Consider the following 27,170-nt stretch of genomic DNA (forward strand, 5'->3'; position numbering starts at 1 on the left):
AAGGATTCCCGACCAAGTATTGAGTGCATAACTGAACAGAATTATTTGAACGTTGACTTTTTTTTTATTAAAAACACTTTTCTTTTATTGGTCGGATGAAATATGCTAATTTTTTGAGATAGGAATTTTGGGTTTTCATGAGCTGTATGCCAAAATCATCAATATTAAAACAATAAAAAGGCTTGAACTACTTCAGTTGTGTGTAATGAATCTAAAATATATGAAAGTCTAATGTTTATCAGTACATTACAGAAAATAATGAACTTTATCACAATGTGCTAATTTTTTGAGAATGACCTGTATATATATATATATATATATATATATATATATATAAAAGGGGGGTAGCCATCCGGGGCCCTGGGGACCTCTTTAATAAAAATAAAAAATAAACCACTGGGCCCTTAAATAAAAAAAAAAAGTATATGAACATTTATAAAAAAATACATAAAAAAAGGGAGGTTGCCATCCGTGGGCCCTGGGGACCTCTGGGCCTTTTAATAAGAAATAAAAAAAATAAACAAAAATAAAAAACCTCTGAGCCCTTTAAAAAAAATATATAAAAAAAAAATGATTTTTTTTTTATAAAAAAAAGGGGGAGTTGCCATCCGGGGGGCCTTTAATAATAATATATATATATATATATATATATATAAAAATAAAAAATATATAAAAAATAAAATTTTTATATAAAAAAAATAAAAAAAGGGGGGGTTGCCGTCCGGGCCCCCTATTGGGCGGGGCCCATGGGCTTGAGCCCAGTCAAGCCCAATGGTAAGTCCGGCCCTGACCAGGGGATATCGAGTGTATACTGTATATGCACAGTGTCCATTCACTGGCGGAGCACTACTAATCATGTTCTAACGATTTTATTTATGACACTTGAATTGTGTTGATGTTCTTTCTTTTTTTTTTATAGCGGCAGATATTTTGTTGTTAATTAATACTTTACAATAATTATGCCTCCAACACACGATCAGTTTTCCCGACAAGAAAAGTGTGATGTGAGCTTTTTGTCAGGAATTCCGACCGTGTGTATGCTATATCACACTTTTTCTGTGAGAATTTCTGCCAAGAAAAGATTGAGAGCAGGATCTAAATTTTCGCGACAGGAAAAATTCCTATTGGGAAAAGTGGTCGTCTGTATACAATTAGAATTTAATGGACATGCATTTTCCCCCTTTTGGTAAGGAAAAAAACTGAAGAAAAACTGATCAGTGTGAAAGGGCCTTAAAGTAAGACTGAAGGCCGCATATCCGCAAAATCCTCCATATTTTTTTCCATTTAAAATAAACTTTGCTGAGCCAGCATGACACAGTGGGGGGATTTACTAAAACTGGAACACACAGAAGCTGGTCAGTTGTGCATAATAACCAATTAACTGCTAACTCTAGCTTGTTCAATAAGGCTCCATGCACACTGGACGCTAAAATAATGTTATAAAAACGCCAGTAGCTTTGCAGAGAGTCTTTCAACGCTTTTTAACGTTTTTGCAATAGCGTTTATTAGCGTTTTTCCGCGTTAGTGTTTTTTAGCGTTTCTTCTTTTAATTTTTTTCAATGGATCAAAAATGCAAAACAATGCTGGTGAGACATGTTTTTGAGCGTTTATTGACGTTTATCTGTGTTTTTTAGCATTTTTTTCGGTCAATGCGATTTTCTGGCGTTCAGAAAAAAGACCATAAACTCCCCTACTCATTAAAGCTCAAAACATCCAAGTGTGTATAGACACATATGCTAACATTAAGTGGAGTTTATTGGCTTTTAAAAACAACGTCCAAACTCCAAATAAACTGCAGTTTATGAGTTCCAGTGTGCACGGAGCCTAACAGTGGCGGTGCATGAATCTATGTTATTGTTGCCGCTGCTGCCGACTATTCAGATGGCCGGATGGTGAGCGCCGGCCACCTAAATAACGGCAGCTGGTTGGCTGTGTGGAAGTGCCTATCAGAGCCTGCGGCTCACCGTAACCAGTAACCTGATTGGCTGAAACGTCATCGAGGGCGGAAGAAGACATCGAGGGACATGGAAGGAGGATGGCTGACCCCCAGAAAGGTAAGTTCCGGGCAGGGGGAGGGGCATTTTACAGGGCACAGCGGCGACAATGGGCACAGTGGCATCAATGGGCACAGTGGCGACAATGGGCACAGTGGCATTAATGGGCACAGTGGCGACAATGGGCACAGTGGCGACAATTAAAGGGCACAGTGGCATCAATTGGCACAGTGGCGACAATTAAAGGGCACAGTGGCATCAATTGGCACAGTGGCGACAGTTGATGGGCACAGTGGCTGCGTTTGATGGCATGGCACAGTGGCTGTGTTTGATGGCATGGCACAGTGGTGACAATTGATGGCACAGTGGCTGTGTTTGATGGCATGGCACAGTGGTGACAATTGATGGCACAGTGGCTGCGTTTGATGGCATGGCACAGTGGTGACAATTGATGGCACAGTGGCTGCATTTGATGGAATGGCACAGTGGTGACAATTGATGGCACAGTGGCTGCGTTTGATGGCATGGCACAGTGGAGACAATTGATGGCACAGTGGCTGTGTTTGATGGCATGGCACAGTGACTGCGTTTTATGGCATGGCACAGTGGTGACAATTGATGGCATAGTGGCTGCATTGCTGCATTTGATGAGCCCAGTGGCTGCATTTGATGGGCACAGTGAGGCTGCAATTGTTTTTTTTTTAGTTTGCGCCCCCCCCCCCCCAAAAAAAAAATTGAGCACCAGCCGCCACTGGAGCCTAATGCTGGCTCAATAAAGCTTATTAAAAAAAATTACAGGATTTGGCAGATGTGTGGCTTCTGGTTTTACTTGATTTTTTTTATAACATAAAAAAGGAGAAGTGAGTATTTAGAATCTTCTAGCACAGAGAGCTTTTTATTTATTTTTGTAGAGACAGAGACGGTTAACAATAGCAATATATATATATAATGGTGTGATCACACCTTATATTCATTATGAAAAATATATCTCTGGAAGGAAGTAATACGAGGAAGTTGTGTATTTCATTTGCTTTGCATACAGTGTAATGTTTAAATTGATTTAGAACAGAATCAATAAAACGCAAGTGCATTGAATTACCAAGCAGGAAGAACAGCAAGTCAATACAAAGAAATTTAAGGGACCACTATAATGGAACACACTGTATTCATATGAATGTATAGGGTAAAACCGGTAAGAAGAGTAGTACAGTAGAATTCAATATATGAATAATTTGTATTATTTCCCAGACCTTTATTTTACATTTTTCTATATGAAAAAGAAAACAAGACTAGAGATTTCCCTTTTTAAATAATTTATACTTGAAAGATTTTTTTATTATTTTTTTATTTTGAAATAGGAATTTGTTAAAACCACTATCAAGTCTTTTTTGCCATGTATGTCCCATTAAGGAGATTTCTCTTAACTTCCTGTAGATAGAACAGGAAGTGAGAGAACATTTTCCATAGTGAGGGATATATACTGAGTTTTCTCTGTAACAATTGTCCTCTTTGGAAGACTCTTCCTGTTCTGGTGACAAAATGGATGCGTGGTAGAAATCTGCACTACCTTTTTAACCCGGATTCATTGCTGTGATTAAAGCTGAACTACGTTATAACTAAATTATTACTAAATACATTCATCATCTGTATTCATCCTTGAATCTTGGTGCCCTTTGTGTCTTTCTTCCATATTTGTGCAGCAATCCCGTGTGATACTTTACCTCTGTACAGGAGCTTCCTGTAATAAAGACCAGTCACTGTTGCTCTCTCTCCTAATGCAGGGTGACTGATCTTGTCTCCACCTCTCCTGTGGTTTTCTGCAGGCAGCCTGTAGTAGGTGGGTGGTGCCTGCTGGGTCTCTCTGACAGCTCTGCTCTCTGCACAAGCTATGTCCAGCTCTGTGATAATGTCACTACAACCATAGACGTGCGCAGGGGGTGTGCGGGGTGTGCCTGGGCACACCCTAATCACCACGGGTGCCAGTGCTATTCAGTGTACAAAAGTGTGCAGGCAGAAGTGTAACTATAAGGGTCGCATTTGCGACCTCGCTCCATGATTCGAGTGGCCGTGTGGCCCCCCTGACATACTTGTCTACAATTGGATGAGAGAGGCAGTGGGACAGCATATAGAACAACCAATGCTCTGAATTTTCCTCCCTGCAGCCATTGAATGCCTGCGGGAGGAAGAAGAGGTTCTCCTCTTTCATTCAGGGGCTGCAGGGAGGAAAATGCAGAGCATCGGTTGTTCTATATGCCGTCTCGCTGCCCCTCTCATCCAGCCTGATGCGGTGCTATATGTTTCCATCAGCTACTAGAACTGCTGGCTCTGCCTCCCAGCTCCCCCTGACTCCTTGGTTCCAAGTAACTGCTGCAGGACCGCCCACCCAGCCTCTACGCACCTCTGCCCATCGATATTCAAGCAGCAGGCACATGGGGGCATGGGGCATGGCGTCCGGGGTACTGGAAGAGCCAGTTGAGCCAGCAGCGTTAAGGGGGAGGAGCGGAGGAGGTCTCCACTGTGTGAGGAGACACGTGAAGCCTGGAGGGAGCCGGAGACACGGAAAGCATGGAGATGGGAATCCACACTGAGAGCAAGTGAGTGCCTCTAATGCAAACCACCCCCCCCTACCCAGCACTGCCACTGATACCTTGCCCTCCAGCACTTCCACTCATCCACCAACCCCCCCCCCCCCCAGCATTGCTACTGATCCCATTCCCCCTAGTACTGCCACTAATCCCATGCCCCTCAACACTGCCACCCATCCTATCTCCCCCCCCTCCCCAGCATTGCTACTGATCCTATCCTCCCAGCACTCCAACTGATCCCCCCCACTGCTACTATATATATATATATATATATATATATATATATATATATACACACACACAGACACATATATACCCACAAGTGTTTGTGTTTGAATTTTGGGGTGCACACCCTAATCCAATAGGCTGCACACGCCTATGACTACAACCCTTATAAGGTAATAACTAAGATTGTCCCAAAACCATTTTTTTAGCCTGTGTGTGTTTTTTTTTTTTTTTTTTTTACAATTATTATTTTTATTATTTATTGCAAATTTTTTTTATCAGCTCTGTTGGGGTGCTTTGGTGAGATATCAGGGGTCTTAACAGACCCCTGATATCTTCCCCTTGAGACAGAGAAAGAGACTGAGGATAGAGATTCCCCAGCCCCTTTCTCAGCAGCCTCAACTGTACTGAAAATGAATGGAGAGGAGACAACGGCTCCTCTCTATTCATAAACTGAAACATTGTAATCACAGGTTATTGATGTGAATTGACAGAGTTAGTGATCACTGACTCTGTCCATTCAGAAAAGGAAGAAGGAGGACATAGAGGGGGGACCGGAGAATGGAGGGGGACATGGAGGAAAACTGGAGGGGGACATCAGCAGAACGGAGGGGGACACAGAGGAAGAGCGAAGGGGGACAGCAGAACAAAGGAAGACATGGAAGAACGGAGAGGGACAGCAAAACAGAGGGGGACACGGAGGAAGAATGGAGAGGGACAGCAGAACGGAGCAGGACACGGAGGAAGAACGGAGGGGGACAGCAGAACAGAGGGGGACACGGAGGAAGAACAGAGGGGGACAGTATCAGAACGAAGGGGGACAGAACGGGGGCGGACAGCAGAACAGAGGGGGACAGCAAAAAGGGGGGGGACTGGAGGAGGATGCAGGGACAGTCAGCAGTGATCGGTGTGTGTGGGGGAGTTACAAGCACCGATCACCCTGTATAGATTTCACTAAAGCAGCTGAAAGCCATGGGGGGAGGGGGGGGGGGAGACACTGCTTTCTGTTAAATCTATACAACGGTGCTTGTAACTCCCCCACGCACCGATCACTGCTCACTGTCCAGGTATCGGGTGAAGTATTGGAGCATTTGCCCAGAGTACAAGTACTCGAGCAAATGTTCGGTATCAGTATTGGTATTGGTATCGGGACAACCCTAGTAATAACTGAAATTTCAAGTTCATTTGTTGCTCACAAAGTTAATTGCAGGCACTTCCTTTTCTGAATGAACAGAGTCAGTGATCACTAACTCTGTCCATTCACATCAATAACCTGTGATTACAATGTTTCAGTTTATGAATAGAGAGGAGCTGTTGTCTGTCGGTAACTCAGGACTAAGGGTTTTTGCGTCTCCCATAGAGGGTTTGCCCAGGCCAAGGCTCAGTCAGAAAGCAAAGATATCACAAAACCAATTTGCTTCTGTCCATGGGAAATGCCTGGGGAAGCATCTCAAAGTATATCTACAGAGAAACTGTCATGAAATACCTCAGCCACCAGATGGCGCTAGCGGCGCATCAGCGCGCGCGGGGCACGCGCAATCGCGGCAACGGCGCGCGGGCACACGCGTTCGCGGTACTACGGCGCGCACGGGCGCGCGCACCGGCGGCAACGGCGCACGGGCGAGCGCAAACGGCAATTCGGCGCCAAAACGGGGTACTTAAGGCGTCCTGAGAGTCTGGCCTCTTGCTGTCCGGTCTAAAGTGTTTCCTGAACCTGCCAGTACCTGTTACCCCTGCTTGATCCAGATCCTGATACCCGGCTTGTTCCTGTTGACCCTGTCTTCCGCCTGCCCTGACCTTTTGGCTTGCTCCGACCATCCCTCTGCCTCATCCCTGGTACTCTGCCGCCCGCCTGCTACTGACCCGGCTTGACGACCCCTCTACCATCCTGACCTTCCTGTGCCTGATCGGCTGGTCCAGCTTCTCTCCGGCTTCTGGGACTTTGCACTGTCTTCTGGGACTTGTTGCTGCTTGATCTACAAGACATCTTCCCTCCGGTCTGCTACTTACCAGGCTGCACCTGCCTTCCAGAGACTCCATCAGATCCTGCAGAAGCATCAACCAGCCCCTGCATCAGCGTCACTCCAGGCGCTTGTGCGACTCTGTATTTCCGTTCCTCCTGTCTACTCTACCAGGGGTCCCGGAATCAGAGAAGTAACGGCTGCCACTTCCTGCACGTCGGGCTCACCCTCCGAGGTACGTGACAGAAACCCTCTGTATTGAACTGGATCGCCCCCAAATCACTGGGGAAGAGGAGCGGAACCAGACATACCTCTTATAGAGGTAATACTCAAGGCGGGTGCTTGCAACACAGGTTCTAACGAATCCGCCACAGTGGGAAATTTTAGTTGAGCCGTGCGACTCAGGAGCGTCAGTAACGCCATGGCAAACTGACCCATGCGTGATCCTGGTCATTCAATCTGGAAAAAATATTATCAACAAGTGGATTGGCTGCATCTTCTGAATTCATGGCCTTCACCTACTATCAGAAACCATGAATTAGACCGACACAGAAGTACGGTAAAATCACTCTTGTTTAATAATAATAATAAAAAGGTAAACAGAGTAAGCGTAGTCAAAACATAGCCAGAGTTCAGTAACTGGATTGGGTAGTCTGCCAAGCCAATGTCAGAGAGCGAGAGATAAACATAGTAGTCCAATAAGCAGGATCAGTAGCCAGAAGGAACACCAGCCGAGCAAGTCTACAACAGGAATGCAGGAGCAAGTCTCTGTGATGTTGACAAAAGTGAAGGCAGAGATGAAGTGAGCTGGAAGGCTTTAAGTAGGCAGGGCTGACGAGCAGATCATCAACAGGTGAGTCACTGTAGAGATAAAGAAGCTGGCAATTAGTCGACAGCAGATCGGCCAGCTCAGAGAAGGAAGGGCTGAGCCCAGCCCTGACAAAGGGCCCTCTAAGCAGTAATAACAGCAATGTCCCCATTGCAGGCCTGATGGTCTTCACCGGCAGTTGGAAGCTCATTAGCTATATCCAATGAGGTGCAATGACAAGGTAATAGTATTTCTTGGAATAATTGAAGCTAAAGATGTCTATGTACAGTGTTCAAATAGGAGTGCAGTGAAGTATTCCCAAGGCAAAGCTATCTGTACACAGTGTCCCAGTAAAGCACCAAAGAAAGGTTTGCAAAGGTGGGTATTTGCCCTCTCACCAACGACCAGGCCGATCAGATGCCTTCCGAACAGCGACTCTCGGAGAGGTGTCCTTGCAGATTTGTTTGCGATGCCCACCTGATGCGAAGCACGGCAGCCAAGTGATGCTGGATGGATGTCTGAAGGGACAGAAAACAGTGCTAACCCCTTCTTGACCAGGCGTATGTGGAAGTGGGCGTGAGCCATGCAAATGAGGCGTGACCCCATGCAAATGATGGGCTGAGTCTCAGACAGATACGTATAATGAACGGCGCATGCGCCGTCCCGTGGACGCATCCCAGTGCGCATGCTCAGAATCACGTCGGAACAACTGCCTAAGATACGACGGATCACTGCCTACGGCGTGAACGTAACCTACGTCCAGCCATATTCACGTCCAACGTAAGTGACGTAAAATGCGACAGCTTGTGTTCCCTGGTCCAGGAAAGAGTTGGCTCGTGTGTAGAGGCATGAGGTTGCCATCATCCCTTGATCAATGAAAAATTGATTGAATACCTCTAAATGGGTGGGATTTTCGGGGCAACAAAAATTGTAAATGACAACTAAGGTCATAAAAAATACAAAATTTATTACAAAATTGACATGCTAAATATCACAATAACAAAATAGAGTATAAAAACATTGTTCTAGAAAAGTACTGTAAGTCACCACATGCCCCAGGACAAGGCTAAGGGCAGAGATGATCCTTTCCAACGCGTTTCAAATGTTTCAAAATTACATCCTTCTTCAGGGGAAATTGTACAGTGTGACTCTTCTAAAACATAAACATGAAAGAACAAAATAAATTATATGGTCAAGCATAGACACAAGGGCATATATAAGGCAGGTACACATGGACATGAGGGGGAAGGGGCCATGACTGGTTCATTGATCCGAGAGGAGGACCAACCTCCACCATGAACTCACCCTCTCCTAGATGAGGAGTGCCTAGATTCCCCCAAGAAAAGTGGGTGCCCCAAACTACGCCGCGGTCAGGCCGGATGATACATCAAGTGCCCGGAGGGGATCCCTCACCTCATAAAGCTCCAAACCATTGGGGGTGGAAAGGATGTAATATATTCCAATTTTGGTCAGCATCCAGAAACAAATAGGCAATCCCAGCTAGAATGGCCAAATAATTAGATAGACAATGTATCAATAATTTATCACTTATAAAAAACAAGGGAAAAATTTTAAGACAATGAACAAGAAAGAGAGATACACTCACCAATCCTACAGGGGAAGCCCTATTTGCTGAGGTTTGGAAAAAAAGCAGTTCAAAAATGGGGGTCCAAGTAGACAAAAAAATATATAAATGAACCAAAACAAGTGCCATATATACTCCCACTCCATTCGGGAGATGGGAGAAATGCAGATGCTGTGACCGACCCCCCTGACGTCCTTAAATACTTACCTGGGTGGAAGTGATAGGCATCTTGAAAGAAGATCCTCCCCCTCAACAGCTCGAATGGCGGTAAAATTTTATATATGAACCCTATATAATTCGGTAATAAGCATGGCGGAGGGGAAGGAGCCACCATTGTGTTTCCTTCCCTGCAGTGACGTAATTCCAACGCGCGATTCACTCGCATGTATGGCGTTCTATGCTGCAGGGAAGGAAACACAATGGTGGCTCCTTCCCCTCCGCCATGCTTATTACCGAATTATATAGGGTTCATATATAAAATGTTAGCGCCATTCGAGCTGTTGAGGGGGAGGATCTTCTTTCAAGGGGCCTATCACTGCCACCCAGGTAAGTATTTAAGGACGTCAGGGGGGTCGGTCACAGAATTCGCATTTCTCCCATCTCCCGAATGGAGTGGGAGTATATATGGCACTTGTTTTGGTTCATTTATATATTTTTTTGTCTACTTGGACCCCCATTTTTGAACTGCGTTTTTTCCAAACCTAGGCACTCCTCATCTAGGAGAGGGTGAGTTCATGGTGGAGATTGGTCCTCCTCTCGGATCAATGAACCCGTCATGGCCCCTTCCCCCCCATGTCCATGTGTACCTGCCTTATATATGCCCTTGTGTCTATGCTTGACCATGTTCCATAGTGATGTTCTTTCATGTTTATGTTTTAGAAGAGTCACACTGTACAATTTTCCCTGAAGAAGGATGTAATTTTGAAACGCGTTGGAAAGGATCATCTCTGCCCTTAGCCTTGTCCTGGGGCATGTGGTGACTTACAGTACTTTTCTAGAACAATGTTTTTATACTCTATTTTGTTATTGTGATATTTAGCATGTCAATTTTGTAATAAATTTTGTATTTTTTATGACCTTAGTTGTCATTTACAATTTTTGTTGCCCCGAAAATCCCACAAATTTAGAGGTATTCAATACATTTTTCACGTGTTCCCTGGTCCATACCTTTGCATGGGTTGCGCCTCATATATGGGGAATAACTTTACGCCGGACGTACGACTTACGCAAAACGCGTATATAATGCGCCGGGCGCAAGTACATTCGTGAATCGGCATATCTCCCTCATTTGCAAATGTGCATAGAAAATCAATGGGAGCGGCAAATGCGCCCAGCGTAAATATGTGCCCACGCTACGCCGGCGTAGACAAGTTACGTCGGTCGGATGAAGCCTGTTTTTAGGCATATCTTGGTTTGTGGGTTGGTGCATAGATACGACGGCACACATTTGTACTTACGACGGCGTATCTTGAGATACGTCGGCGCAAGTGCTTTGTGAATCCGGCCATTGAAGACAGGAGGAAAAACAGAAGTTCGGGAGCTCATGGAGGACTTTAAAAGGAGGCAGAGGTACACATTAAAGCTCCATTCCCATATGCTGATGCCACGGCTCACAGCGTGGGGTCCGGTGCGTGTCTGTTCACCCATTCAGGTGCAAACTTAGGTCCGCATTTTTGCCTGAATTCGCACTTAAATCTGACCAGAAGATGCACAGGACCCTTCTTCAATGCGGACTGTGGCTGTGAGAACCGGCTCCATTGAGGGCCGGTCACACTCTCCTGTCACATGAATTGGATGCAGGGAAACCCGCATACAATTCACATATGAGTGAACCCAGCCTAAGAAACATTTTTATCTACAACAGATCACAGAGCCATTAAGTAGTGTATGTGTATAGATCAGTGATTTTCAACCTTCTTGAGACCAGGGTCTAGTAAATAATTTCTAGACCTTCCATGCTCCAACAGTAAAAAAAAAAAGTGCACTGTATATTCGCACAATAAAAGTATAGGGAAAGAAAGTATATCTTATAATTCTGGAAGCTCTGGATATCACAGTGGGGGGATAGGGGTTCTGGAAGAGGTTTGGGGACTCTGTAGCAGAATGAGTGGCCTTGTAGAGGATGAGATTTCTGGACAGGGCAGTGTTGGAACTTGGAGGGTGCTGCAGGGGGCACTGTGGGAGGTTGGAAAAGACCAGTATGGGCCACTGTTGGAGATTGGGGGCACTATGGGGACTGGAGGCTCTGCAGTAGGCTGGGGAATACTGTGGGAGGTTGAGGGACACTGTAGGAGGCTGGGGGTGAGCAGTGAGATACACTTTTGGAGATTGAGGGAACCACGGGCGGCTGGAGGATCTGCATTATGGCAGGGGGAGGCTTGTGGCACTGTAGGAGGTGGGGGGCACTGTGGAAGGTTGGGGAGGGCAAGTGTGGGCCACTGTTGGAGATTGGGGGCACTATGGGGGGCTGGAGGCTCTAGTGTAGGCTGGAAGATACTGTGGGAGGTTGGGGGCAGTGTAAGACACTGTTGGAGATTGAGAGAACCATTGGGGGTTGGAGGATCTGCATTATGTTGGGGGACACTGTGAGAGTCTTGGTGGCACTGTAGGAAGTTGGGGAGGGGCACTGTGGAAGGTTGAAGAGCACCATGGGGGGGCTGGATGGCACCGCAGGAGTTTGGCGAGGACTGTAGGAGGGTGGGGGTATACTGTGGGAGGTTAGTTGGCACTGTGGGAAGTTGGAGAACATTGTGGAGGGTTGAGGAGCACTGTGAGAGGCTGGGGGACATTGTAAAAAATTGAGTAGCATGGTAGGAGGTTGGGTGGCACTGTGGGAATTTAGGGGCATTGTGGGTGTTTAGGGAGCACTGTAGGATGTTTTGGGAGGGATGTCAATGTAAGACACTGTTGGAGATTGAGGGCACTATGGGTGGCTGGAAGATCTGCATTAGGTTGGGTGGCACTGTGGGAGGTTGGGGGACACCATGTGAGGTTTAGGAGCACTGCTTGAAGTTGGGTGTCACTGAGGGAGGTTTGGAGGCAGTGTGGGAAGGTAGAAGCACTGAGAGAGATTGTGAGGCAGTGTGGGAAGGTAAGGGTACCAAGAGAGGTTGGGGTGGCAGTGAGGGAAGGTTGGGGTACTGAGCGAGGTTGGGGGGCAGTGTGGGGAGGCAGGGGCACTGAGCGAGGTTGGGGGGCAGTGTGAGAAGCTGGGGGCAGGGGAAGTGTGGGGAGGTTGGGGGCAGTAGGGGGTGGTAGCACTGAGGGAGGTTGGGGTGAGAAGGTGGGGGTTGAAGGGGAGTGTGGGGAGGTTGGGGGGCAGTATGGGGTGGTGGGAGCACTGAGGGAGGTTGTGGGGGCAGTGTGGGGAGGTTGGGGGGCAGTGTGGGGTGATGGGAGCACTCAGGGAGGTGTGGGCACTGAGGGAGGTTGGGGGGCAGTGTGGGGAGGTGGGGGCACTGAGGGAGGTTGGGGGGCAGTGTGGGGAGGTTGGGGGCAGTATATGGTGATGGGAGCACTGAGGGAGGTTGGGGGCAGTGTGGGGAGATGGGGGCACTGGGGGGGAGGGTTGAGGGGCAGTGTGAAGAGGTGGGGGCACTGAGGGAGGTTTGGGGGCAGTGTGAAGAGGTGGGGGCACTGAAGGAGGTTGGGGGCCAGTGTGGGGAGGTTGGGGGGCCAATGTGGGGAGGTTGGGGCACTGAGGGAGGCTGGGGGGGCATTGTGTGCACTGAGGGAGGTTGGAGGGGCAGTGTGGGGAGGTGGGGGCACTGAGGGGGGTTGGGGTGCAGTGTGAAGAGGTGGGGGCACTGAGGGAGGTTGGGGGCAGTGTGAGGAGGTGGGGGGCAGTGTGGGGACACTGAGGGAGATTGGGGGTCAGTGTGAGGAGGTGGGGGGCCAGTGTGGGGAAGTGGGGCACTGAGGGAGGTTGGGGGACAGTGTGGGGAGGTGGGGGCACTGAGGGAGGTTGGGGTGCAGTGTGAAGAGATGGGGGCACTGAGGGAGGTTGGGGAACAGTGTAAGGAGGTGGGGTGCAGTGTGAAGAGGTGGGGGCACTGAGGGAGGTTGGGGTACCGAGAGAAGTTGGGGGGCAGTGTGGGGAGGTGGGGGCACCAAGGGAGGTTAGGGGCCAGTGTGGGGAGGTTGGGGGGCAGTGTGGGCACTGAGGGAAGTTGGAAGGGCAGTGTGGGGAGGTGGGGGCACTGAGGGAGGTTGGGGTGCAGTGTGAGGAGGTGGGAGCACTGAGGGAAGTTGGGGGCCAGTGTGAGGAGGTGGGGGGCAGTGTGAGGAGGTGGGGGCAGTGTGAGGAGGTTGGGGTACAGTGTGAGGAGGTGGGGGGCAGTGTGAGGAGGTGGGGGGCAGTGTGAGGAGGTTTGGGGCAGTGTGAGGAGGTTAGGGTGCAGTGTGGGGAGGTGGGGACACTGAGGGAGGTTGGAGGGGAAGTGTGGGGAGATGGGGGGAACTGAGGGGGGTTGGGGGCAGTGTGGCGAGGTGGGGGCACTGAGGGAGGTTGGGGGGCAGTGTGAAAAGGTGGGGGCACTGAGGGAGGTTGGGGGCCAGTGTGGGGAGGTTGGGGGGCAGTGTGAAGAGGTGGGGGCACTGAGGGAGGTTGGGGGCCAGTGTAGGGAGGTTGGGGGGCCAATGTGGGGAGGTTGGGGCACTGAGGGAGGCTGGGGGGGCATTGTGGGCACTGAGGGAGGTTGGAGGGGCAGTGTGGGGAGGTGGGGGCACTGAGGGGGGTTGGGGTGCAGTGTGAAGAGGTGGGGGCACTGAGGGAGATTGGGGGGCAGTGTGAGGAGGTGGGGGGCCAGTGTGGGGAAGTGGGGCACTGAGGGAGGTTGGGGGACAGTGTGGGGAGGTGGGGGCACTGAGGGAGGTTGGGGAACAGTGTAAGGAGGTGGGGTGCAGTGTGAAGAGGTGGGGGCACTGAGGGAGGTTGGGGTACCGAGAGAAGTTGGGGGGCAGTGTGGGGAGGTGGGGGCACCAAGGGAGGTTAGGGGCCAGTGTGGGGAGGTTGGGGGGCAGTGTAGGGAGGTTGGGGGGCCAATGTGGGGAGGTTGGGGCACTGAGGGAGGCTGGGGGGGCATTGTGGGCACTGAGGGAGGTTGGAGGGGCAGTGTGGGGAGGTGGGGGCACTGAGGGGGGTTGGGTAGCAGTGTGAAGAGGTGGGGGCACTGAGGGAGATTGGGGGGCAGTGTGAGGAGGTGGGGGGCCAGTGTGGGGAAGTGGGGCACTGAGGGAGGTTGGGGGACAGTGTGAAGAGATGGGGGCACTGAGGGAGGTTGGGGAACAGTGTAAGGAGGTGGGGTGCAGTGTGAAGAGGTGGGGGCACTGAGGGAGGTTGGGGTACCGAGAGAAGTGGGGGGGCAGTGTGGGGAGGTGGGGGCACCAAGGGAGGTTAGGGGCCAGTGTGGGGAGGTTGGGGGGCAGTGTGGGCACTGAGGGAAGTTGGAAGGGCAGTGTGGGGAGGTGGGGGCACTGAGGGAGGTTGGGGTGCAGTGTGAGGAGGTGGGAGCACTGAGGGAAGTTGGGGGCCAGTGTGAGGAGGTGGGGGGGCAGTGTGAGGAGGTGGGGGCAGTGTGAGGAGGTTGGGGTACAGTGTGAGGAGGTGGGGGCAGTGTGAGGAGGTGGGGGGGCAGTGTGAGGAGGTTTGGGGCAGTGTGAGGAGGTTAGGGTGCAGTGTGGGGAGGTGGGGGCACTGAGGGAGGTTGGAGGGGAAGTGTGGGGAGATGGGGGGAACTGAGGGGGGTTGGGGGCAGTGTGGCGAGGTGGGGGCACTGAGGGAGGTTGGGGGGCAGTGTGAAAAGGTGGGGGCACTGAGGGAGGTTGGGGGCCAGTGTGGGGAGGTTGGGGGGCAGTGTGAAGAGGTGGGGGCACTGAGGGAGGTTGGGGGCCAGTGTAGGGAGGTTGGGGGGCCAATGTGGGGAGGTTGGGGCACTGAGGGAGGCTGGGGGGGCATTGTGGGCACTGAGGGAGGTTGGAGGGGCAGTGTGGGGAGGTGGGGGCATTGAGGGGGGTTGGGGTGCAGTGTGAAGAGGTGGGGGCACTGAGGGAGGTTGGGGGCAGTGTGAGGAGGTGGGGGCATTGAGGGAGGTTGGGGGGCAGTGTGGGGACACTGAGGGAGGTTGGGGGGCACTGTGAGGAGGTTGGGGGGCCAATGTGGGGAGGTTGGGGCACTGAGGGAGGCTGGGGGGGCATTGTGGGCACTGAGGGAGGTTGGAGGGGCAGTGTGGGGAGGTGGGGGCACTGAGGGGGGTTGGGGTGCAGTGTGAAGAGGTGGGGGCACTGAGGGAGGTTGGGGTGCAGTGTGAAGAGGTGGGGGGCCAGTGGGAGGTTGGGGTACCGAGAGAAGTTGGGGGGCAGTGTGGGGCGGTGGGGGCACCGAGGGAGGTTAGGGGCCAGTGTGGGGAGGTTGGGGGCAGTGTGGGGACACTGAGGGAGATTGGGGGGGCAGTGTGAGGAGGTGGGGGGCCAGTGTGGGGAGGTGGGGCACTGAGGGAGGTTGGGGGACAGTGTGGGGAGGTGGGGGCACTGAGGGAGGTTGGGGTGCAGTGTGAAGAGATGGGGGCACTGAGGGAGGTTGGGGAACAGTGTGAGGAGGTGGGGTGCAGTGTGAAGAGGTGGGGGCACTGAGGGAGGTCGGGGTACCGAGAGAAGTTGGGGGGCAGTGTGGGGAGGTGGGGGCACCAAGGGAGGTTAGGGGCCAGTGTGGGGAGGTTGGGGGGCAGTGTGGGCACTGAGGGAGGTTGGAGGGGCAGTGTGGGGAGGTGGGGGCACTGAGGGAGGTTGGGGTGCAGTGTGAGGAGGTGGGGGGCAGTGTGAGGAGGTGGGGGGGCAGTGTGAGGAGGTTTGGGGCAGTGTGAGGCGGTTGGGGTGCAGTGTGGGGAGACTGAGGGAGGTTGGAGGGGCAGTGTGGAGAGGTGGGGGGCACTGAGGGGGGTTGGGGCAGTGTGGCGAGGTGGGGGCACTGAGGGAGGTTGGGGGGCAGTGTGAAAAGGTGGGGGCACTGAGGGAGGTTGGGGGCCAGTGTGGGGAGGTTGGGGGGCAGTGTGAAGAGGTGGGGGCACTGAGGGAGGTTGGGGGCCAGTGTGGGGAGGTTGGGGCGCCAATGTGGGGAGGTTGGGGCACTGAGGGAGGCTGGGGGGGCATTGTGGGCACTGAGGGAGTTTGGAGGGGGAGGTGGGGGCACTGTGGGGGGTTGGGGTGCAGTGTGAAGAGGTGGGGGCACTGAGGGAGGTTGGGGGCAGTGTGAGGAGGTGGGGGCATTGAGGGAGGTTGGGGGGCAGTGTGGGGACACTGAGGGAGGTTGGGGGGCAGTGTGAGGAGGTGGGGGGCTAGTGTGGGGAGGTGGGGCACTGAGGGAGGTTGGGGGACAGTGTGGGGGGGTGGGGGCACTGAGGGAGGTTGGGGTGCAGTGTGAAGAGATGGGGGCACTGAGGGAGATTGGGGAACAGTGCAAGGAGGTGGGGTGCAGTGTGAAGAGGTGGGGGTACTGAGGAAGGTTGGGGTACCGAGAGAAGTTGGGGGGCAGTGTGGGGAGGCGGGGGCACCGAGGGAGGTTAGGGGCCAGTGTGGGGAGGTTGGGGGGCAGTGTGGGCACTGAGGGAGGTTGGAGGGGCAGTGTGGGGAGGTGGGGGCACTGAGGGAGGTTGGGGTGCAGTGTGAGGAGGTGGGAGCACTGAGGGAAGTTGGGGACCAGTGTGAGGAGGTCGGGGGCAGTGTGAGGAGGTGGGGGCAGTGTGAGGAGGTTGGGGGCCAGTGTGAGGAGGTGGGGGGGCAGTGTGAGGAGGTGGGGGCAGTGTGAGGAGGTTGGGGGCCAGTGTGAGGAGGTGGGGGGCAGTGTGAGGAGGTGGGGGCAGTGTGAGGAGGTTGGGGTACAGTGTGAGGAGGTGGGGGGGCAGTGTGAGGAGGTGGGGGCAGTGTGAGGAGGTTGGGGGCCAGTGTGAGGAGGTGGGGGCAGTGTGAGGAGGTTGGGGGCCAGTGTGAGGAGGTGGGGGGGCAGTGTGAGGAGGTGGGGGCAGTGTGAGGAGGTTGGGGTACAGTGTGAGGAGGTGGGGGGGGGCAGTGTGAGGAGGTGGGGGCAGTGTGAGGAGGTTGGGGTGCAGTGTGGGGACACTGAGGGAAGTTGGGGGCCAATGTGAGGAGGTGGGGGCACAGTGTGAGGAGGTGGGGGCACTGAGGGAGGTTGGGGTGCAGTGTGGGGAGGTGGGGGCCAGTGTGAGAAGGTGGGGGCACTGAGGGAGGTTGGGGGACAGTGTGAGGAGGTGGGGGCACTGAGGGAAGTTGGGGGCCAGTGTGAGGAGGTGGGGGGGCAGTGTGGGGAGGTGGGGGCACTGAGGGAGGTTGGGGTGCAGTGTGAGGAGGTGGGGGCACTGAGGGAAGTTGGGGGCCAGTGTGAGGAGGTGGGGGCACTGAGGGAGGTTGGGGAACAGTGTGAGGAGGTGGGGGCACTGAGGGAAGTTGGGGGCCAGTGTGAGGAGGTGGGGGGGGCAGTGTGGGGAGGTGGGGGCACTGAGGGAGGTTGGGGTGCAGTGTGAGGAGGTGGGGTGCAGTGTGGGGAGGTGGGGGCACTGAGGGAAGTTGGGGGCCAGTGTGAGGAGGTGGGGGGGCAGTGTGGGGAGGTGGGGGCACTGAGGGAGGTTGGGGGACAGTGTGGGGAGGTGGGGGCACTGAGGGAAGTTGAGAGGCCAGTGTGAGGAGGTGGGGGGCAGTGTGGGGAGGTGGGGGAACTGAGGGAGGTTGGGGTGCAGTGTGGGGAGGTGGGGGGCACTGAGGGAGGTTGGGGGACAGTGTGGGGAGGTGGGGGCACTGAGGGAAGTTGGGGGCCAGTGTGAGGAGGTGGGGGGCAGTGTGGGGAGGTGGGGGCACTGAGGGAGGTTGGGGTGCAGTGTGGGGAGGTGGGGGCACTGAGGGAGGTTGGGGGACAGTGTGGGGAGGTGGGGGCACTGAGGGAGGTTGGGGTGCAGTGTGGGGAGGTGGGGGCACTGAGGGAGGTTGGGGGACAGTGTGGGGAGGTGGGGGCACTGAGGGAAGTTGGGGGCCAGTGTGAGGAGGTGGGGGGCAGTGTGGGGAGGTGGGGGCACTGAGGGAGGTTGGGGTGCAGTGTGGGGAGGTGGGGGCACTGAGGGAGGTTGGGGGACAGTGTGGGGAGGTGGGGGCACTGAGGGAGGTTGGGGTGCAGTGTGGGGAGGTGGGGGCACTGAGGGAGGTTGGGGGGCAGTGTGGGGAGGTGGGGGCACTGAGGGAGGTTGGGGGACAGTGTGGGGAGGTGGGGGCACTGAGGGAGGTTGGGGTGCAGTGTGGGGAGGTGGGGGCCAGTGTGGGGAGGTGGGGGCACTGAGGGAGGTTGGGGTGCAGTGTGGGGAGGTGGGGGCACTGAGGGAGGTTGGGGGGCAGTGTGGGGAGGTGGGGGCACTGAGGGAGGTTGGGGTGTAGTGTGGGGAGGTGGGGTGCAGTGTGGGGAGGTGGGGGCACTGAGGGAGGTTGGGGTGTAGTGTGGGGAGGTGGGGTGCAGTGTGGGGAGGTGGGGGCACTGAGGGAGGTTGGGGTGCAGTGTGGGGAGGTGTGGGCACTGAGGGAGGTTGGGGTGCAGTGTGGGAAGTTGGGGGCCACCACGGACAATATGGGAGCTGGGTGGAGGGATCGCTGTGGGAGGTCAGGAAATATACAGCTAGCTGGAGGCCGGTAGGAAGGAGGCCATGGTCCGGTGGATGGTTCAGCTTATGTTGAATATTGAGGATATGTTCGGGGTCAGTCCAGGTTTATAGTGAGCTCCATCCTCAGCTCAGACCTGTTTTACTCCCACATGGAGCCCCGGCGATTGGACATGTCTCGGTCCATGTACCATGGTGGCATCTCCGTGTCCATCCATCTCTATGGATACACGGAGGACCCACCACACCTGGACAGAGGAGATCCATGGACCAGAAGTGGGAGGAGGATAGGGGCGTGGTCACAGACAGATGATTTGTCCTCCCCGCCCCTCCGTATCGCCCCCGTTGGTCACATCTCAGAGTACGCATGCGCAGTCTGTGCGCTCCATCTGCCCCCGCCCCGTCCTCTTCCTCCTGTGCTGGGGAAGTGTGGCTCCGTTCTCCGCCTCAGGCTGTGTCAGGAGAGGGGGGGAGCTCCTCTCGCCGGTGCCGGGGATATCAGGATTGGACGGTAGGTGTGTGTTGTGGATTCCGGGCTGTGTGACGTGTTGTGTTGGATACGGTCGGCTGGTTGTGGTGGGGAGTCCTCCTGACATGATCGGAGGAGGGATGTAGTCGGAGATCAGGCCGTGTATATGATGTGTCCTTCCTATGGATGGACTGTGTTGTCTTTTATAGATGATCAGTGATAGTTCTGGTGATGGGTATGTATTGGGCCAGCTTGGCCCGCTGTCATTCTCTATGTATTGTATTAGAGATCTGATCCAACCAGGAGCTGTCATTGCACTGGGCCAATCAGAGGAGGTGTATTCATCTGGGTGCCATGTGAGGGCCATGCTACCCACATGGGGGTGTACAGGTGGTCCATGCATCCTGTCCCATTCATGTCCATTGAAAAGAAGCGTCTGCCCAGACACAACCGCCCTCCCAATGTGATATCTGCACTCTGGATGCGTCCGGGGATGTCACCTGTATGGATGTCACATTGTGTCCCTATTGACATTCGTAGGCAGGGATGCTCCCGCAGTGTGGACGCAGCCCCACCACATAGGACCCGGACACATACTAGGCTTCATCTGTACATGTGAGGCGAGGCATGCCTGGGGCTCCTAGGATTGGCGGTGAAGTGACAGCTTGCAGGTGATCCATGCAACGAAAGAAATCCGGCACAACCAGGTGCCTTCCGTGAATAGTAATCTTTATTGGCTACATGGTAAGTTACAGCCCAAACCAGCTAACGCGTTTTGGCTACAGAGTCATAAAGTGGAAGTAAATCCATTTAATAGTAAAAAATAAAAACAGTTGGGAGGCAGTGTGAGAAGGTGGGGGCACTGAGGGAGGTTGCGGGTCAGTGAGGTCCGCCATGGTAGGTGGGGGCACCGAGGGAGGTCGCGGGTCAGTGAGGTTCACCATGTAAGGTGAGGGTACTGAGGGAGGTTGGGGGTCAGTGAGGTTCCCCATGGAAGGTGAGGGTACTGAGGGAGGTTAGGGGTCAGTGAGGTTCACCATGGAAGGTGAGGGTACTGAGGGAGGTTGGGGGTCAGTGAGGTCCACCATGGAAGGTGGGGGCACTGAGGGAGGTTGTGGGTCAGTGAGGTCCACCATGGAAGGTGGGGGCACTGAGGGAGGTTGGGGGGTTAGTGAGGTCCACCATGGAAGGTGGGGGCACTGAGGGAGGTTGGGGGTAAGTGAGGTTCATCACGGAAGTGGGGGCACTGAGGGAGGTTGTGGGTCAGTGAGGTCCACCATGGAAGGTGGGGGCACTGAGGGAGGTTGGGGGCTTAGTGAGGTCCACCATGGAACGTGGGGGCACTGAGGGAGGTTGGGGGTCAGTGAGGTTCATCACGGAAGTGGGGGCACTGAGGGAGGTTGGGGGGGTCAGTGAGGTTCATCATGGAAGGTGGGGGCACTGAGGGAGGTTGGGGGGTCAGTGAGGTTCACCATGGAAGGTGGGGGCACTGAGGGAGGTTGGGGGGTCAGTGAGGTTCACCATGGAAGGTGGGGGCACTGAGTGAGGTTGGGGGTCAGTGAGGTCCACCATGGGAGCTGGGTGGAGGGGCCCCTGTGGGAGGTCAGTAAATATACAGCTAGCTGGAGGCCGGTGGGAGGGAGGCCATGGTCCAGTGGTGGGATCTCCATGTCCACCCATCCATCTCTATGTATACACAGCGGACCCACCACACATACATTCCCAGAAATGCTAACGGTCACATTGACTGAGCTCTCACCCAAACTGTCAAACCATCCAATGACTGGTGTCATATCTGATCACATGTGCCGCACCATGGCAGTTGAAGATTAAACCGAGACCAAGATGGCAGCTTCCTTGGCTGAAAACGATAGGAGGGTTTGCTTCCACCTTAAGCAGCATATCGATGATTTAATTTTCTTCTCTTACACCACAGGTGGAAGGAAAGAAAATCGCTCAATTCCCTATTAACACAGGGTTGATGAGGGAATGCCTCCCACAGCGCTATTACGTTCTGCTAGTTCAGGTAGCTGTGGGAAGCAGAACACAATGATTAATGTTCGTGGCTATAACCAACAGCAGTAATCAAATGTAAAACATCTGTGGAGGCACTTCAGCCAGAGCACAGGTCATTCTAACGCCAAGAGGTCCGTATGGTTGAGTAGCTATTTTCTATATCCTTATTGGGATCACTCCGGTGGGTTTGGACTAGGATCGTGCCTGAGCTTGTCCCTATTCCATATCTGTGGGATCCCCATGGAAGTTGGAAATGGCTGTAGGAGGCACTGCTACTCAAGTCATCTCCGCTAGATTGCAAGTCCCATGATGAGTATCTGCATTCTGAACATAGTTTGTCTGGTTGAAAGAAGACTCGAGTCCATCTAGGTCCCTGGTGCCTAACCTGTGGCCCTGTGCTATATGATATGTGGCCCTCAGGCCTTAGCAGTCTGTAGTGGGAACATTGATCTCGATTAGCCCCATGTTTCTATTGTCTCGTCTAGCATATCCCCAACCATAAAAGTAGCCTGTCCAAACTCTCTGACCCTCATTTCCTGTATCAGTCCTATATATAATAATCAATCTTAATTATAGGCCCTATGTAGCGCATGAGTTGGCGACCACTGATCTAGGACAACCAATAGAAAAAACATGAAAACGCAAATAGAAAACAGGATACATAGTCCGTGGCGGTTCGTCCATAGAGGGCGCTGGAGCGCCGCCCCCCTCTGGCTCTCACCGCCACTGAGTCTAATAACATAGATTCATGCATTGCATGAATCTATGTTATTAACGCCGCTGCCGCTGTTCTATTTAGATGGCCGGCGCTCATGTCCGGCCATCTGAATAACGGCAGCTGGTTGGCTGTACGGAAGTGCCTATCAGAGTGCCTATCAGAGCCAACGGGCCAGTACAGCCCTCGGGTCCCGGAAGCTTATTCAAGGAACGCACTAGGGATGCGCTCCTTGTATAAGACTGACAGGCGTCTCAGCCAATCAGGTTCACCAGTTCTGGTAACCTGATTGGCTGAAGCGTCATCGAGGGCGGGAGAAGACATCGAGGGATGGTGGAAGCAGGTTGGCTGACCCCAAAAAGGTAAGTGCCGGGCTGAAATGGGGAGGGGGCATTTTACAGGGCACAGTGGCAGAATTTAACAGGGCACAGTGGCGAGTACAATTGATGGGCACAGTGGTGACGGCAATTGATGGGCACAGTGGTGACAACAATTGATGGGCACAGTGGTAATGTTTGGCATGGCACAGTGGCTGCATTTGGCATGGCACAGTGGTGACAGTTGATTGGCGCAGTGGCTGCGTTTGGCATGGCACAGTGGCGACAATTGATGGCATGGCACAGTGGCTGCAATTGATGGGCACAGTAGCTGAGTATGATGGGCACAGTGACTGCCTTTGATGGGCACAGTGACTGCAATTCATGGGCACAGTAGCTGTGTATGATGGGCACAGTGAGGCTGCAATTGTTTTTTTTTATTTTGTTTGTTTGCGCCCCCCAAAAATTTGGAGCACCGGCCGCCACTGTACATAGTCCTCTTTGATACTCTTGTGAATTCACCAAGAAGCTGTCACCCGCTATGGGCCAATCACCTGCGGTGGGTCTCTCAAAACGCACTACAATCGCAAAACGCAGGTTCAGGTGTCAGTGTTTTCAATAGCCCGTGAAATGCAGTGTGGTTTTGCTGCGATTGTCGAGCGGTTTACTGCACAGAAAATCGCATTGCATGCAGCTTGTCACCCAAAAAGGGGCGGGGGCTTCAGGAGATGCGAGTTGCTGCATGACAGTCATGGCACAACCACACCATGTTTTAGGTGCCACCTGAACCTGCGTTTTGCGATCGAGGGCAGAATCACAGCAATTCTGCCACGATCCCAAAACACGCAGATGGTTCACACATATGCAATCTTTAATATTTGCAAACAATTAAGGTTTTCTATTTAGAATAAGCTGTTGGGGTAGTAAACCCGCGATATCAGAAACGATTCAATCGTACAGTTTGTAGTGTACAAAGATTTGCAAAACAATGGGATAAAGTAATATTCCATTACTTTGATTTTATCTCATGGTTACTGTGAAATTGTGTGAATTCATCAATGTAGTGCATGTTATCTCAGATTGCAGAGCTTGGATTCATTGAAAGAGTTTACCAAAAATGTAAACACAGTAAAACCTTGGTTTGAGAGTAACTTGGTTTGAGAGCGTTTTGCAAGATGAGCAAAATGTTTTAACAAATTTTGCACGTGGCCGCAAAGTCAGTCGGCAACCCACGATCTCTCCACAGAGAGGAAGAATGGGGATATACCAGTGTAAACAAAGCAGATCCCCATTCTGACAGGAGAGTACAGCGTGATTGTCTGTTCCTAGTGATTAGGAACCACCATCTCTCTCTGCTCTGTCAGTACACTCCCCCTACAGTTTAACACCTCCCTAGGACACACTTAACTCCTTTATCTCCCCCTAGTGTTAACCCCTTCCCTGCCAGAGTAATTTTGACAATAATCAGTGCATTTTTGTCACTGGTCCCAAAAAAAGTGTCTGATCTGTCCGCCACAATGTTGCAGTCCCGCTAAAAATCACTGATCACCGCCATTACTAGTTAAAAAAAATAATAATAATAAAAATGCCACAAATCTATCCCTTATTTTGTAGCTGCTATAACATTTGCACAAACCAATCAATATAGGCTTATTGTGTTTTTTTTTGGAGGGGGGGAAATTTTTTTTTTTTAATTTCTGTTTTTTTTTTTTTATATGGCAAAAATAAAAACGCAGAGGAGAGAGAGACCTTTTTATTTAACGTCTCTTGAACTTTCCAGTTGTGTTGCAAATCACCTGGTGTTAAGGAGTAAATGGCACTCTGTTTGGTGGCATTGAGGTATAGTGTATCCTTGTTCATTGTATGCATTGTCCACACTAAGGCCCTTTCACACTGGGGCGGAAGGTGCAGTGGCGGTAAAGCGCTGCTTTTTTTAGGGGCGCTTTACCTCGAATTTCGCAGTGCTATTCGTCAGCTAGCGGGGGCATTTTACCCCTCCCCCCGCTAGCAGCCGAGAAAGGCTTAAAACCACCCGCAATGCGCCTCTGCTGTCAACCAACTTCTGGGCCACATCCAGACTGATGGCAGCCCATTCTTGCACAAAAAATATTTGGCAGAATTTTTTTTTTATTTTTTTTTTTTCACCCGCCTCCTTGAGGATTGATCACAAGTTCTCGAGTTTCCTGGCCCTGACCCAATATCTCAATGTTTTTTGTTCCCCAAGCCACTTATCACTTTTGCCGTATGGCAAGGTGCTCCATCATGCTGGAAAAGCCATTGTTCGTTACCATTATAAACTATACATTTTTCTTTATAAGTTTTGGCCACATATTATACTGCTACATATCTTTGGTAAAAATAGCCCAAATTAGTGGATATTATTTGGTCTGTGTGAAAGTTTGAGTCTACATGCTATGGTGCAAATCATAAAAAATGTATCACACCTGAAGTACTGGTGGCCTCTCATTTCTTGCGACCCTAACAAGCCAGGAAAGTAAAAATACCCCCCAAATGACCCCCCCCCTTTTTTTAAAGTAAACATTCCAAGGTATTTAGTAAGATGCATGGTGAGGTTTTTGATGACATTTTTTCCCACAATTCTTTGCAAAATGAAGATCCCCCCCCCCACACACAAAATTGTCTTTGTAATAGGTTATTTCTCTCACATGGCATGTGTATATCACAAATGACGCCCCAAAATACATTCTGCTACTCCTCCCGAGTATGGCGATACCACATGTGTGGGACTTTTTTACAGCCTAGCCTCATAGAGACATGTAGGCACCTTCAGGCGTTCTAGGAGTATAAATTACACATCTAACTTGATAACTACCTATTAAACTTTTGAAGACCCTGGAGCACCAGGACAATGACACGTGACACTGATGATAGATGGCACTAATACATGGCACTGATGACAGATGCACTAATACGTGGCATGTGGCACTGATGACAGCACTAATACAGGGCTCGACAAACCCTGGGTGCCAGGTCGCATTTGCGACTAGAATTAGCAAACTAGGTTGTTAGCAATATCTCCTAAACCTGCATGGTTTAGGAGATATTCGCCAAATGACAGGCACCGTTGTCTATTTAAAAAAATAAAAGGGTTTACTTCCTCTCTAAGATTTTTTCACCTTGCTGTGGGACTCCCTGCCCCCCATTTTTGTTTTTATTTTTTCTTAATGTTTGCCTTCTGCCTGTGAGTCCCGGCACTTGACCTTTTTAAGGGACATTCTTATGTGAACATCCCGTTGAGGGCCATGGCCTTATAAACAATGATTACTTGTTTGTGATGATGAATACTGCTAACATGGAGCTAAATGTATGAGGTTGTTATTGGTGTCTATTGTAATCTTCAGGCCTAAAATAATTTCTTATATGTGTGCAGAAAATGCAAAAACAGCTCAGGCAGAGAAAGGGTTAAAGGTAATGCCTGGGTATAAGTATAGTAGGTATATAAGTAGCTTGGTATACACCTGGGCAGAAGCTAAGGCCTTCTATAAAACATTTGCATTATGGACATTTTTGTCTGCCTGGAAGCATTGGTCCTTATGAATGCATAGTTTGCCTAAGGAGTTGCCAGCTGGGTGCTTTAATTACTTGGCTCTGGCCTCAGGCATTACCCAGTGTCTCTGTTTACTCCACAGTTAAAGGGGAATTAAACCCAAAAACTGTTTTCCTGCACGATCCCCACGCATTATCGTAGACATCGGTGCAGTGTTTTCTGCAAATATCTCCTTAACCGTGTAGGTTATGGAGAGATATTTCTTGCACCTACAGGTAAGCCTTAATCTAGACTTACCTGTAGATGCAAGTTGTCTGGTTGGGTTTACAACCACGTTAAAGCTGTGTCCTTTTTTAAAATGTGTTAATTATTTTTTTTAAATGGGGTGTGTGTGTGTCCGTCCCAGAAGATGATGGGGATATTCAGAAAGCGATGCGCGACTTGTGCGGTAGGAGGCTCCACTGCTGGTTTCCCTTAGTTGGAATGGCGGCATCTGCGACTGATCGATGGGCAGATTAGCTTCGGGGAGGGGGGCTGCGCTGCCGCAACGACATTGCGGGCTCCCTGGACAGGTGTCCTTATTAAAAGTCAGCAGCTACAATTTTTGCGGCTTGAACATCGCTTTAAAGGCCTTGTGTGGTGTTATCAGGGGTCGACAATATCCGGCGCCAGGTCGCAATTGCGACAAATTGTGACCTGGCGTCCGCGCCCGCCAGTAATTTAGGCCGCGACTTTGTGGCCTACAAGGCCGCGAAGCTGCGGGCTCAACTGCCGTGGATCGCCGCGGGGGAGGTGGGGGCGCACAGAGGCACAGGATCCTGTGTCTCCGTGCGCCCCCACCTCCCCCGCGACGGCCAGTAATTGAGGCCGCGGCTTTGTGACCTTGTGAAGTCCCAAGCTCTTCCTTCTGTGAGCTGGCGCCATCTGGTGGTGGGCGTTGGCATTACAAGTTAAACAGCAGTTGTAATGTGTCACGTTTCACTATTTTCACTGCCATCTCCTTCCCTGTAATTAGAACCCCCAAACATTATATATTTTTTTTATTCTAACACCCTAGAGAATAAAATGGCGATCGTTGCAATACTTTCTGTCACGCCGTTATTTGCACAGTGGTCTTACAAGCGCACTTTTTTGGGAAAAAATATTATTTTTTTTAATTAAAAAATAAGTAAACAGTAAAGTTATCACAATTTTTTTTTATATCGTGAAAGATAATGTTACGCCGAGTAAATTGATACCCAACATGTCACGCTTCAAAATTGCGTCCGCTTGTGGAATGCCGACAAACTTTTACCCTTTAAAATCTCCATAGGCAACGTTTAAAAAAATGTACATGT

General features: G+C 51.7%; 1 protein-coding gene across 4 annotated transcripts in view; it reads left to right on the forward strand.

Annotated features, from left to right (window-relative positions):
- The first annotated feature begins 19,172 nt into the window (after positions 1-19,172).
- The window catches only part of FUT8 (fucosyltransferase 8), a 269,165-nt gene continuing 261,167 nt past the window's right edge, over positions 19,173-27,170 (forward strand). For 3 of the 4 annotated variants that reach the window (XM_040333741.1, XM_040333740.1, XM_040333744.1), the window contains exon 1: positions 19,173-19,319. The gene's annotated coding sequence lies outside the window, so the exon portion shown is untranslated. Of the gene's footprint in view, positions 19,324-27,170 lie in introns of all 4 variants that reach the window. The other variant, XM_040333742.1, reaches the window with a different exon arrangement.

This window comes from Rana temporaria, chromosome 13 (genome assembly GCF_905171775.1).
Source record: "Rana temporaria chromosome 13, aRanTem1.1, whole genome shotgun sequence".
Taxonomy (NCBI): domain Eukaryota; kingdom Metazoa; phylum Chordata; class Amphibia; order Anura; family Ranidae; genus Rana; species Rana temporaria.